Raw genomic sequence first — 11244 nt, forward strand, 5'->3', positions numbered from 1 at the left:
ATGTATTCTTTAGCTTTCTGTGCTCTGGTGGAGACAGCCAAGAATGAGAAGTAGTGCTTTCCAGTGTTTCTATCTTACCCATGCCCCACCTCGACAGCTATCTACAGGCAAGTCACTGCCTGACTCAAAAAAGTGGGGATGCAGTGTCGCTCACCTTGGTCCTGATAGCATTTATTTTAAAATAGGGCGGGAGAGCTGGGCTAGAATTACCCAACACCTATTAACTTCCAGGTTTGTGCTTTTCCCAACATTTATGTCTAAAACAGTACAGGAGAGTAGTTAATACCTTGAGCTTTGAGGACAGGAAGACTTAGGTGATAATGACAGCTCTGGCCTTCACTGGCAGTGTAACCTTGAACAAGGAGCTTAATTTTTCTGAGCCTCGGTCCCTTCATCTATCAAATGTGAATAAAACACATTTGATAGATGAAAGGACTGAGGACCCGCCTTGCAGGGCAGTTGTAAAACAAAATCTACAGGGTATAGAATTTGGTAGGTGGCCACGAGGTAGGTGGTCACAAATACTTGTTATTACTAGTGCCGGGACCCCATTTCAAGGACATACGGGTGGCTGTTGGCGGGGCCAGCCAGACTAATGAACCTTATAAGGCTTTACTGAGATCATGGTGCCCTGTATAAAAATGTGAAGTCAGGCTTCTTTAACCACTTACTAGCTGTGTGACTTTAGGCAAGTCACTTAACCTTTCTGTGCTTTAGTTTCTGCAACTTTAAAATGTGAATTATAATCTTGTTCACTTTATGGGACTGTACTCAGGATTAAATGAGTTTATATTTCTAAAGTGCTTAGTATAATATCTGCATGTATTAAGTCATATGAGTGTAATTGTTTGTATTTGTTATGGAAGTCAGGTCATTGTTTGATATCTTTAGTCTAGTACCAGAATGGACCTTCTGAACATGGCTTCTGTAAGAAAGAGGGAAAAAAAAGCTCTTCACTACTATACAATCACCCTTAGTCAAATCTTCTCTAGTCTATGTAAGGATTCACATTATATAGTAAGAGAGTATTAACTCAGAGACATCTTTTCTGCGAGGTTTCCTTCTCGATACTTCTTGGAGCTCTCGGAACCTGTGACCCATGAACCTGTAGGATTTGGGCCCTAGCAGGCAAATGGGTCTTTAGGTCCCTCCTTCATGTCCATGAGCCTTCAGTCAGACAATTATCTATGCTGACAAATCCATACCTCCACTGGAGCAATGCAAAACATTTTAAGAAAAAGAATGCAGGCAATCATCAAATGACTCATTTTAAGGGATTAGGAAATACTAGAAAGAAAGTTTTGTGACAGGTCTTAGCCCAGAGGAACTAGGGACTTTAAAACTCTGTAAATTAAGTGAGGAACCTAGAATACATTCTCAATCTTGAGTTAAGACACTCTCTAGCCATAGTTCCTTCCCTTGCCTTTCTTTCCCCTTTAGCTTTGCTGAATATTCACTATGACCTGATTTCTCTCTATACTGGGCAGTGGGGCACTAGCTAGTATATTTTCTCCCAGGCTTTCTCTTCCCTAAAAGTCAGGCTGTCTGAGTGTGAGCAGCCTCCTGTGACCAGAGTCAGGCTTAGAAGCCACAGAGACAGCATATCTTCCAGGCTGGAGCCAATACGCTTCCTTCTGAGACCACCAACATTTTCTACCAAGCTGGAGATTTTCCATAGTCAGGTCAATTTCAAGTAACAGTCAATGTTTTCCAGATTTTCAATATTTTGAATGTACACTTAGCTAGATAATATATTCCTCTTAGACTTTGGTATTGATCTATATATATATATATATATATATATATATATATATATATACACATATATATAGAAAAATTCATATCCTTTGATTCAGAAAGTCTAGTTCTAAGAACACATAAAAGGAAATAATTGGACAAGTGTAAGGAGAAATACACATTCAGAGATGTTCATTGCAGTGCTGTTCACAGTAGCAAGAAGGCAAGGAAAATAACTTCTACAATATTTAAAAGAGGAAAGGTGTATCTATTTAGAAGGACCGGGCTTCCCTGGTGGCGCAATGGTTAAGAATCTGCCTGCCAACGCAGTGGACACGGGTTCAAGCCCTGATTCGGGAGGATCCCACATGCTGCGGAGCCACTATGCTCGCGTGCCACAATTACTGAGCCTGCGCTCTAGAGCCTGTGCTCAGCAACAAGAGAAGCCACTGCGATGAGAAGCCCGCGCACTGCGATGAGAAGCCTGCACACCGCAACGAAGAGTAGCCCCCGCTCGCCGCAACTGGAGAAAGCCCGTGTGCAGCAACAGACACCCAAGCCAAACATAAAATAAAAAATAAATAAATAAACTAGAAGGACCATGGTATTATCCGTGATAATCTTAGCAAAAGCTAACTCCTGTTGACGGCATATCCAGCGCCAGGTACTGTGCTAAGCTCTTTACAGGTCAACACACTTAATCCTCACAACTGCCCTATCAAGTAGGCATTATGATTTGATTGTTATCAATTCACAGAAGAATACACTGAGGTTCAGAAAGATGGTCTGCTCAAAGCCAAGCAGGTTCAAAGTGGGGAAGCCAAGATTTGAACCCTGATCAGCCTACCTCCAGAGACAGAGTCGTTAACTTACCCTAACAGCTTCTGCAAGAGTCCCTGGTCAGCTCGAAAGAGTTTCCACTGCCCCAGAAACAACTGCCTCCAGTGCAGAAGCACTGACGAAGGTTACTTTAAAAGAATCAAAATGTATAACCACCGTAGAGCAAACAAGTGTAGGGAAGAAATACATGGGCAATAAGGCCCTGGCATGGCCATTTTGTTGATGGCTGCTGAAAGCAGTGATCAGAGAAATAACCCTGGGAGCAATGCCGTTGGCAAAGCGAGAAGTAATTAAGACTGGAACTACGGGAGAGAAGAGTACAGTGTTTCCAAGCTTACAACAAAGAAGAATGCATTTCACATAAAACGGGACTTGAACGTTTCTGACTCCAGAGACTGTGCTCTATAGAGGTGGCTGGACAGCCCGCAAGTCCCAAAATAAGACCCATTGTGTGAGTGTACACTTTTCAGTTAAAATGGGTCAACAAAAACCATATTGTGAAGAAACATTATTACTAAGAACTCTACTTTTGTTTTTAATAGTTGGCAAGCCTTTACACATAGGTATACTAGCAATTAGAAAAATATCCTTTGTTAGATCGTATGCTCTGCCTTAGCTCAGGCTGCTATAACAAAATACCACAGACTGAGTGCCTTACACAGCAGACATTCATTTCTGACGTTCTGGAGGCTAGGAAGTCCAAGATCAAGGTGCCAGCCAATTCAGTTCCTGGTGAACGCTCTCTCTCTGGCTAGCAGGCAGCACCTTCTATGTTTTAAATGGCAGAAGAGAGAGAAAGAGAGCTGGCAAGCTCTCTGGTCTCTTCTTAGGAGGGTACAAATCCTACCATGAAGACTCCACCCTCATGACTTTATCTAAAGCTAATTACCTACTGAAGGCCCCATCTCCTTATACAATCACTTTGGGATCTGGACTTCAGTATGTGAATTTGGGGGGACACAAATATTCAGTCCATACCATCCTCCATTTTTGGTTGGGAGATATAGTTTTGTAACTTTGTGACTTGGGTTTGTCAACCTTCTTATTCTAAGAATTAAAACAAATACGAAGGTTTCTAAATCACTGAACATCTGCTATTAAAATTTACCCAGTGCTCTATGTACATTACCTGATAGAAACTCAAAGAATTCTTAATAATAATCATAGTCATAAGCATAATCATAATAGTAAGACTTTTATTTGGAAATGTTTGCTTGGCTCTGTGATAATCACTTTCTATATATTCTGTCAAGAAGTTCTCAGATAACCTTAGGAAATGGCTAATTTATTTCCCCTTTCTGGAACAGAAAACTTGCTTAGAGAGGTTAAATAAACTGCACAATGAAACCAGCTATTAAAAATTTGAGCAGAGACTGAAACCCTGGTCTACCTGACTCTGGAGCCCCTGTGTCTAATCACTTTACTGCACTGCCTTCTCATGCTGCTCAAAGGACAAGGGGAGACATTTGTAAATATATTATGGTAATAATAACTAAGGACAAGTGCCAAAAAAAAAGCAAGAGGGTGTTCCATTAGTTCTCCTAGGGTTTTGGTCTCTTATTTTGAAAGAGAAATTGCAGATGTTGTCAAGTTATAATCTGTTGTCTAGGAAGCAGTATAGAGCATGAGGGTTAGGTCTTGCCTCTGAAAAAACCAGATGAATCCTGGAGGATGATGGACCACAGTGGACCACAGTGGACCACAGTAAACCAAACTAAGTAAAAGTCCCAGATGCAGCGGTTATGATATCTTTGCTAGAGCAAACTAACAGAGCCCTAGCTACATGTTAGTAGGTGACCATTAATATAGAGAATGCATAGAGATTAGGAAGGACCATACATTCCTCAGGACTTTAAGGACAGTGTTAATCTCTGCCATTCCTTCCATGATGGGATACAGCTTTTGATTTACTATTTTGGCTGGGGCAGGAGTGGAGTTTTAGAGGCTTCTACCTGGTCTTCCTCACTGTCTTGAGCTCGGCTACTCTTTAAGCCCTATGCCTGATCCTTTGCCCTTTCTGCCCTCAGGTTGTAGGAGAGGAGTTTCTTTACGTGTTGCCAAGAAGGCCCTCTGGCTTTTACATGTCCCCTTTTTGTCTTTAGTTGTTTCTTTTCTCTTCTCATATTTATTGTCCCCATCAACAGCTCTCCAGACCCAAAGTCCTTATAATTACTATTTCCTATGAAACTTTCAAATGTGTGAGACACTGCACCCACCAGTGCACTCCTGTCAAGTGTGCTTAACAATTACTGCACCTACATGTCAGGGGCTTTCATTGCTCTGCCTACCACCAGTGAGGGGGTCCTCATTGCTACCCTGCTGGTCTGTTAGTAATCCAGCACCAGCATTTCATTTTGGAATCTGCCCACTTGGATCATTTCCGGTTGCAACTGTTGTAGGTTAGGTGACCCAGGATATAGATGTTAAAATTCTCAGATTTGCATGCAATAGCACTATTGGGGAATGCTTTCAGGAACGATACCTGGGATGGGAGAGGGAAGCAAGATTGCACAGGGAGGGAAGTTGCATTGTACAATGAAATCATATAGAGTACTGATTCTATAAGGATCTCTGAAACTGGTTGTCCTTTCAGAGCTGTTCCTCTTTGAAGCAAGGAGGCTGGCTTTTACTTCCGTCCCCCAGTAAATAGTCGTTGCATGAGAGCTGTCCCTGGGGAGGGAACGTGACCTTGATGAGGCAGCTCACTTTGGCCTAGATCAATTACTGGAGGGTCATCAGTCACCCACACCAAGTCCTGATACTAGTAAATACTAAAAACGATGATGAGCACTGTCTTTTTTCTTGAAGATCTGCCCAATCCTGACATATGGAATTTGCCAGGTAACTGAGTGAGTATAGCCTGGGAGGTGAATAGTATGGGATTTGGGTATGAATAAAGGTCAAGGAGCACTGAGTTTGTGCAGGAACTGGGCTGAAATAATTGCAATGATGTCTGACCTGCATTATTTGCTTCTGCAATTACAGCCAAGAATTCCACGGGAGACTTGACTATCCTGATCTCTCCTCCACAGCACAGTGTGTTCTTCTCTTTTCTCCAAGAGTTCAACTCTCCTAAGGCTTCAAATAACTTCTACCTAAATGCAAGAAAACGCTGTGCCCATCAGTAAAATTTTTAGTGAAGTGGCAAAAGCGAATTTATTAGATGCATCTTCCCTTTGTTTGGAATTAAATGAACAACCCAGGACTTTCTTTGCTTGTGGACAGGTTGCTAATACAGTATTTGAGCTAAAATCAGTCATCTGCTTAGTTAATCATGGTAAATCATGATCGTCACTTATCCTCAGGGAGGGATGTCGTTAACATCTCAGGTCAGAGCAAATTCAAGTGCAAGCAGATGGCACCTTTGTCCTCCCAAAAACAAAATGTTCCCAATGTAGAGCCAATAAACTCTACTTAAAAATGAGATTTTAAAGCTATTCCGATAGACAGTTTGGCAAAACCTTTCATTCCCAGGTAAAGCAGGGCAATTATGGTACTCTAAAGGTTTATAAAATATAATGACTTCTTTGCAAAGAACTCCTGGAGCAAAGTTCTCAAGATTCTGATGCTAGGATTTTTATTTGGTCTTTTCTAATGGGAGGCCTGCTGGGCTCTTTAATGAATTAGCTCAGGTAAACTCCTTGCTGATTTTCCAGTCTCTGCCCTGTAAAAGTAAGTTTGAATCAACTAACTCTGGGACATTTTTACATGGAGCCTGAAAAATTGAATATTGCAAAAGCCAACTTCCACAAACCCCATAGGCTTTTCTTTCCCTACGAACAATATTGAAGTGAATGAGAGCATTTGGAGTGAAACAGATTAAACGTTCTTTCATGTTGGAAGCCCAGGAAGATTTATAAGCATATGTCTGAGTGTCTCCATGGACACATTATGATTTAATATTTTATATTTTGCTTTTCCAATAGACTTCTTTGAATTTTTCATTGGGATGGGTGAACACAGCGCATTTACTGATGGGATTTTAAGGGGATTAAAACTGGCCTCAAGGAGGCCAAGGAGATGTGGCTTTGGAACTGCACAGTATTATGCAGGGGCTAGTTATTTTAAAGACAAGGTCTGATGCCTTTATGAGTTATAATTAAGAAGAGAGAACAAACATATATCCTGATAGGACAAATATATACACACATGAAATGATAACCGTAATTTAAGATGTGTCTGAAGAAGTGTACCATTATTTGTTCTCTAAGAAATAAGACAGGCACAATTCCTGTGAGTTGAGGTAGTCAGGGCAGTCTACGTGGAACAAATGTACTCTAAAGAACAGGTGGGATTCAAACCGGCAGACAGGAGGCTGCCTGTGCTTTGTTGTGGAGCTCCTGGGTCCTGCAGTGCAACCTGAATTTACAGTATACCTGGTTTACAGTCTCAAATGGTGTCTTGACCAATGTATGTGCAGTGATGAGGATAGAAGGACTGCTAGAAGTGAAAAATAAAAACAGGACTCCTTTCAGAAAATGACAGTCATCTATATCATTAAGGAAGCTGAAATGCAGTTGAGGTGAGGGTGAGGATGTACACACGAGAAGAGGTGGGTGCTGGAGAAATGGAGCCCTGAAATGGAGCCAAGGTTGTCCTCTGGGTACCAAGTCCTGCACTCTAACTCCAGAGAGCTCCCCTCCCCACCTGCACTTTCTCTTAAAGACTGTCTCTGACTCTTGATTTTGTTGACTCACCAGGCTGTGGTCCAGTGATTCTGCTCTCCCTCCTCTCTCAGGAGTGCACCTACCCATTCTGCATAGTGACGATTTGCTGAGCTATTTAGCCAGGCATTTGCAGGCACGTAGCAAAAGCCAAAGCTGCCTTGACAGAACTGTTGTATTAAAGTGAGTTTCCCTACTACCAAATGTAATAAAAATAAATTAGGGGCTGGAATCAGGTCTCATGGCCAGGAACTGAGTGTGATTTTCGTTAGGTGGTTTTACTGAACATGCGGAGTTCCTCTGTAACAACCGACTGATTCACATTAAGACTGCATCCAAATCCCTCCAGTTCACAATCCTCCAATTACAGACAGAGGTGCTTTTCTATTGCTAGTTTATTGGTGTGACACTGCAATCTTTCTTTTAGGAAACCCACAATCTGTATACCTGATAAGCAGATCCAAAACTCCTTGGGTTTTTTTCCACTCTCAGTAATGTTCTTCCCTGAAGAGGCCTTGGCCTTGGCAGTCACTTGCCCAGAGACCCAAATAATTGAATAAATATGTACTTTAAAGAGAAGCTATGTCTCAAAGAAAAACTGTAAACTAAATCACTACTTAGAAATAGGATCATATATCATAGGTTTGTGCATTTCCCTTTTTGACTGAATTCAATAAAATTGGCATAAAAATTCAACAAAAAGTTAAGTTTTAAACTCAAGGGAAGTGGGCTTCTCAGGGACTGAGAGCCCAGAATTTGCACACGTGGTACTTCTGAGAATCTTCAAGTGAGTGGCCGTTTTCTTTACACAGTGATTGGCAGGAGACAGAGATGTCATCTGTGCATGACATAGCCAGAGATGGAGATTGGTGTGACTAACTTTCCTGGGTGGCCCTCGTAAGCAAAGCAACTCTCTTTCCCCAGAGTTCCCCACCTGAGTCTACAAAGTCCATACTTATAACCAAACGACATATTCTAGGCCCCTAACTAAAGATATGTAAGAAAAAATTATGTAACCAGGATGTTAGTAAGAGCCCCTTGACCACGGATATCTAGGTAGATGGCTTTGAACATGTGCCCTCCCTTAAAAAGCACATATAACAACAATGAGAAGACAAGTCAGAGACTGAGAGAAAATATTTGCAAAAGACATCTGATAAAGGACTGTTATTCAAAATATACAAAGAGCTCTTAAAACTCAACAATAAGAAAACAAACCTATGATTTAAAAAATGGGCCAAAGACCTTAACAGATACCTCACCAAAGAAGATATACAGATGGGAAATAAACATGTGAAAAGATGCTCCACATCATATGCCATCATATGTCATCAGAGAAATGCAAATTAAAATGAGATACCACTACACAAATCTGGAACACTGACAACAACAAATGCTGGTGAGGAAGTGGAGCAATGGGAACCCTCATTCATTGCTGGTGGGAATGCAGCCACTTTGGAAGACAGGTTGGTGATTCATAAAATGAAATGTACTCTTCCCATATCATCCAGCAATCATGCTCCTTGGTATTTATCCCTCAAAGCTGAAAACTTACATCCACACAAAAACCTGCACATGGGTGTTTATAGCAGCTTTATTAATAACTGCCAAAATTTGAAAGCAACCAAGATGTCCTTTAGTATGTGAACGGATAAATAAACTATGGTACATCCAGACAATAGAATATTATTCAGGGCTAAAATAATGAACTATCAAGCCATGAAAAGACATGGAAGCCACTTAGTGCATATTACTAAGTGAAAGAGCCAATCTGAAAATGCTACACACTACATGGTTCCAACTATGTGACACTCTGGAAAAGGTAAAACTATGGAGACAGTAAAAAGATCAGCTGTTGTTACGGGTTAGTGGGGAGGGAAGGATAAATAGGCAGAGCACAGGGGATTTTTAGCTCAGTAAAAATACTCTGTATAATACCATAGCGTTGGATACGTGTCATTATACATTTGTCCAAACACACAATGTATAACACCAGGAGTGGACTGTAATGTAAACTATGGATGTCACTGCACATCATCAACTGTAACAAAGGTACCACTCTGGTGCGGGATGTTGATAATGGGGGAGGCTATGCATGCGTGGGGACAGCATGCATACAGGAAATCTCTATACCTTCCCTTCAATTTTGCTATGAATCTAAAACTGCTATAAAAAATACAGTCTTAATAAAAACCAACCAACCATCCAAACAAAAAACACATACACAATTCCATGGCTTGTGGGAGTCCAAAGCCCTTCTCGCTATTTCTGAGAACCCCCCAGGGACTGACAGTCTTGTGGCCTCCTCTATGTCTTGGGCTCCAGATTTGCCATTCGATACTCTTGTTCCTCACACTGACGCAGACTTAACGTTCAGCCCCTTCATTGATTTCTCGTCCACCTCCCACCCACACTTACAACTCCCATGAAACATGCATGGCTTCATAGAGTGGGTGTCACTTCGACATCCACATCACAGAGCAAACAAGGTGGACGATTTCTCCTCTCCAAAGAACTTTTTGGCAACTTCATCGCTCAGGACCCAGCCCCATATCCATTTTCTCCTCTGATTTCTTCTCTTGTTCATCCTCTTCCTGCCTGTGTCCAGGCAGAGGCACATGGGCCTTTTCTTTGAAATCCTTGATGGCATCTGATTCCCAGGTCCCTGAGTCCCACTTGGCACCAAACACTTGATTTTCCAGGTATGTCTTTCCCTCCCTAAATGGAATCCTGGTTCCTGGTAGAAAAAACATGCTCCCCCATGTTTTACTCCAGCATTGCTGCAGAGAGGGGGTGAGGAGCCACCTCACAGCCCCTGTGATGATTCCGAATTGGATTTGCCACCTTGCCTCACCCCTGACTGAAGGAAGGACTTGCCTCAGCAGAGGCAAGCAAGTCCCGAGTTGTGCTATTGCCTCGTCACACGGCAGCCGGGACCTGATCCACGAGGAACCGCAACTTTAGAGTCTCATGAATCAATGGCAGCGCCTACCTTCCATTCAAAGAGCCACCGGCGTCATCAGCGGTAAATGGCCACACACTGCAGTAACTGGCTGCTCTTCTTCACACACGGAGAGACAATAGGGATGTGTGAAAACAGGCCGTGCACAGACGGAGCAGAACAGACGTTCCTGGAACAGATGCAAATGAGCAGAAAGGCATATTCAAACTGTTGAAATCCAGGGATCTGGGCACTCAAATACCTTACCAGCATTTCGAGTCTAGGTCCAGTTGGTTACTTACTTGCCAGGTGACCTCAGGTAAATGGCTGAACTGTCCTTTCTTTGTGCAATGAGGCCCGTGTTACCAGTTCCACATTCACTGAAAGTACTTAACACTGTGCTTAGCATAGTAAGTGCTCCAGAAACGGTGGCTATCTCAGAGACAATTCCCATGGAAAAGGAGCTGGTGCAAAGTCAAGCCCCTGATTTTGCTAAAGTACTGTTAGTGGATATTTGTCTTGTGCAGTTTTGCCCTTCATGCACAGCAGCCCATCTTTAACCTCATTTACAGCAAAGCAAGTTGTAGTCCAGCAGCACCCCAAACCTACCATTCCATGACACTAACCCTCTTTCTTGCTTTCTTCTTTGAAACATATTGAAAGCAAAATAAAATGGGCTCAGATTTTCTATTCTTTATCTATCTGCAGCCAGTGCCATTTCTTTCCTTTATATTTTGCTTACAAACAGTATTTTCTTCTTTCTGGACTCTTCACCAGGCAGTCAACCTGAAGCCTGCTGAGAGGAGAACATGGCAACCAGAATATCAACATGCCCCAACCAGAAATCCTGGATGGGGAGTGTTAGTGCCGGAAGCAGACTGCCAATTGTCCTAAAAAATCACAGCACAGTGCCCAAATTTCAATATGCTGGTGTCCAGACTACATCCTGTATATTGCCTAGAAATGACTCCAAAATCCTTTTCACACCGTAAGTCCTTATGCCCGGTGTGGAGAATACTGTCACTAAATTTACCCATGAACTAGTCCTACCAACACATCTCA

At 42.2% G+C, this 11244-nt stretch overlaps 1 pseudogene; it reads right to left on the reverse strand.

Annotated features, from left to right (window-relative positions):
- LOC137209498 (nitric oxide synthase-interacting protein pseudogene) overlaps nt 1–9773 on the reverse strand; it is a 65843-nt pseudogene extending 56070 nt beyond the window's left edge.
- Between the last annotated feature and the right edge of the window lie 1471 nt (nt 9774–11244).

This window comes from Pseudorca crassidens, chromosome 16, assembly GCF_039906515.1.
Source record: "Pseudorca crassidens isolate mPseCra1 chromosome 16, mPseCra1.hap1, whole genome shotgun sequence".
Taxonomy (NCBI): domain Eukaryota; kingdom Metazoa; phylum Chordata; class Mammalia; order Artiodactyla; family Delphinidae; genus Pseudorca; species Pseudorca crassidens.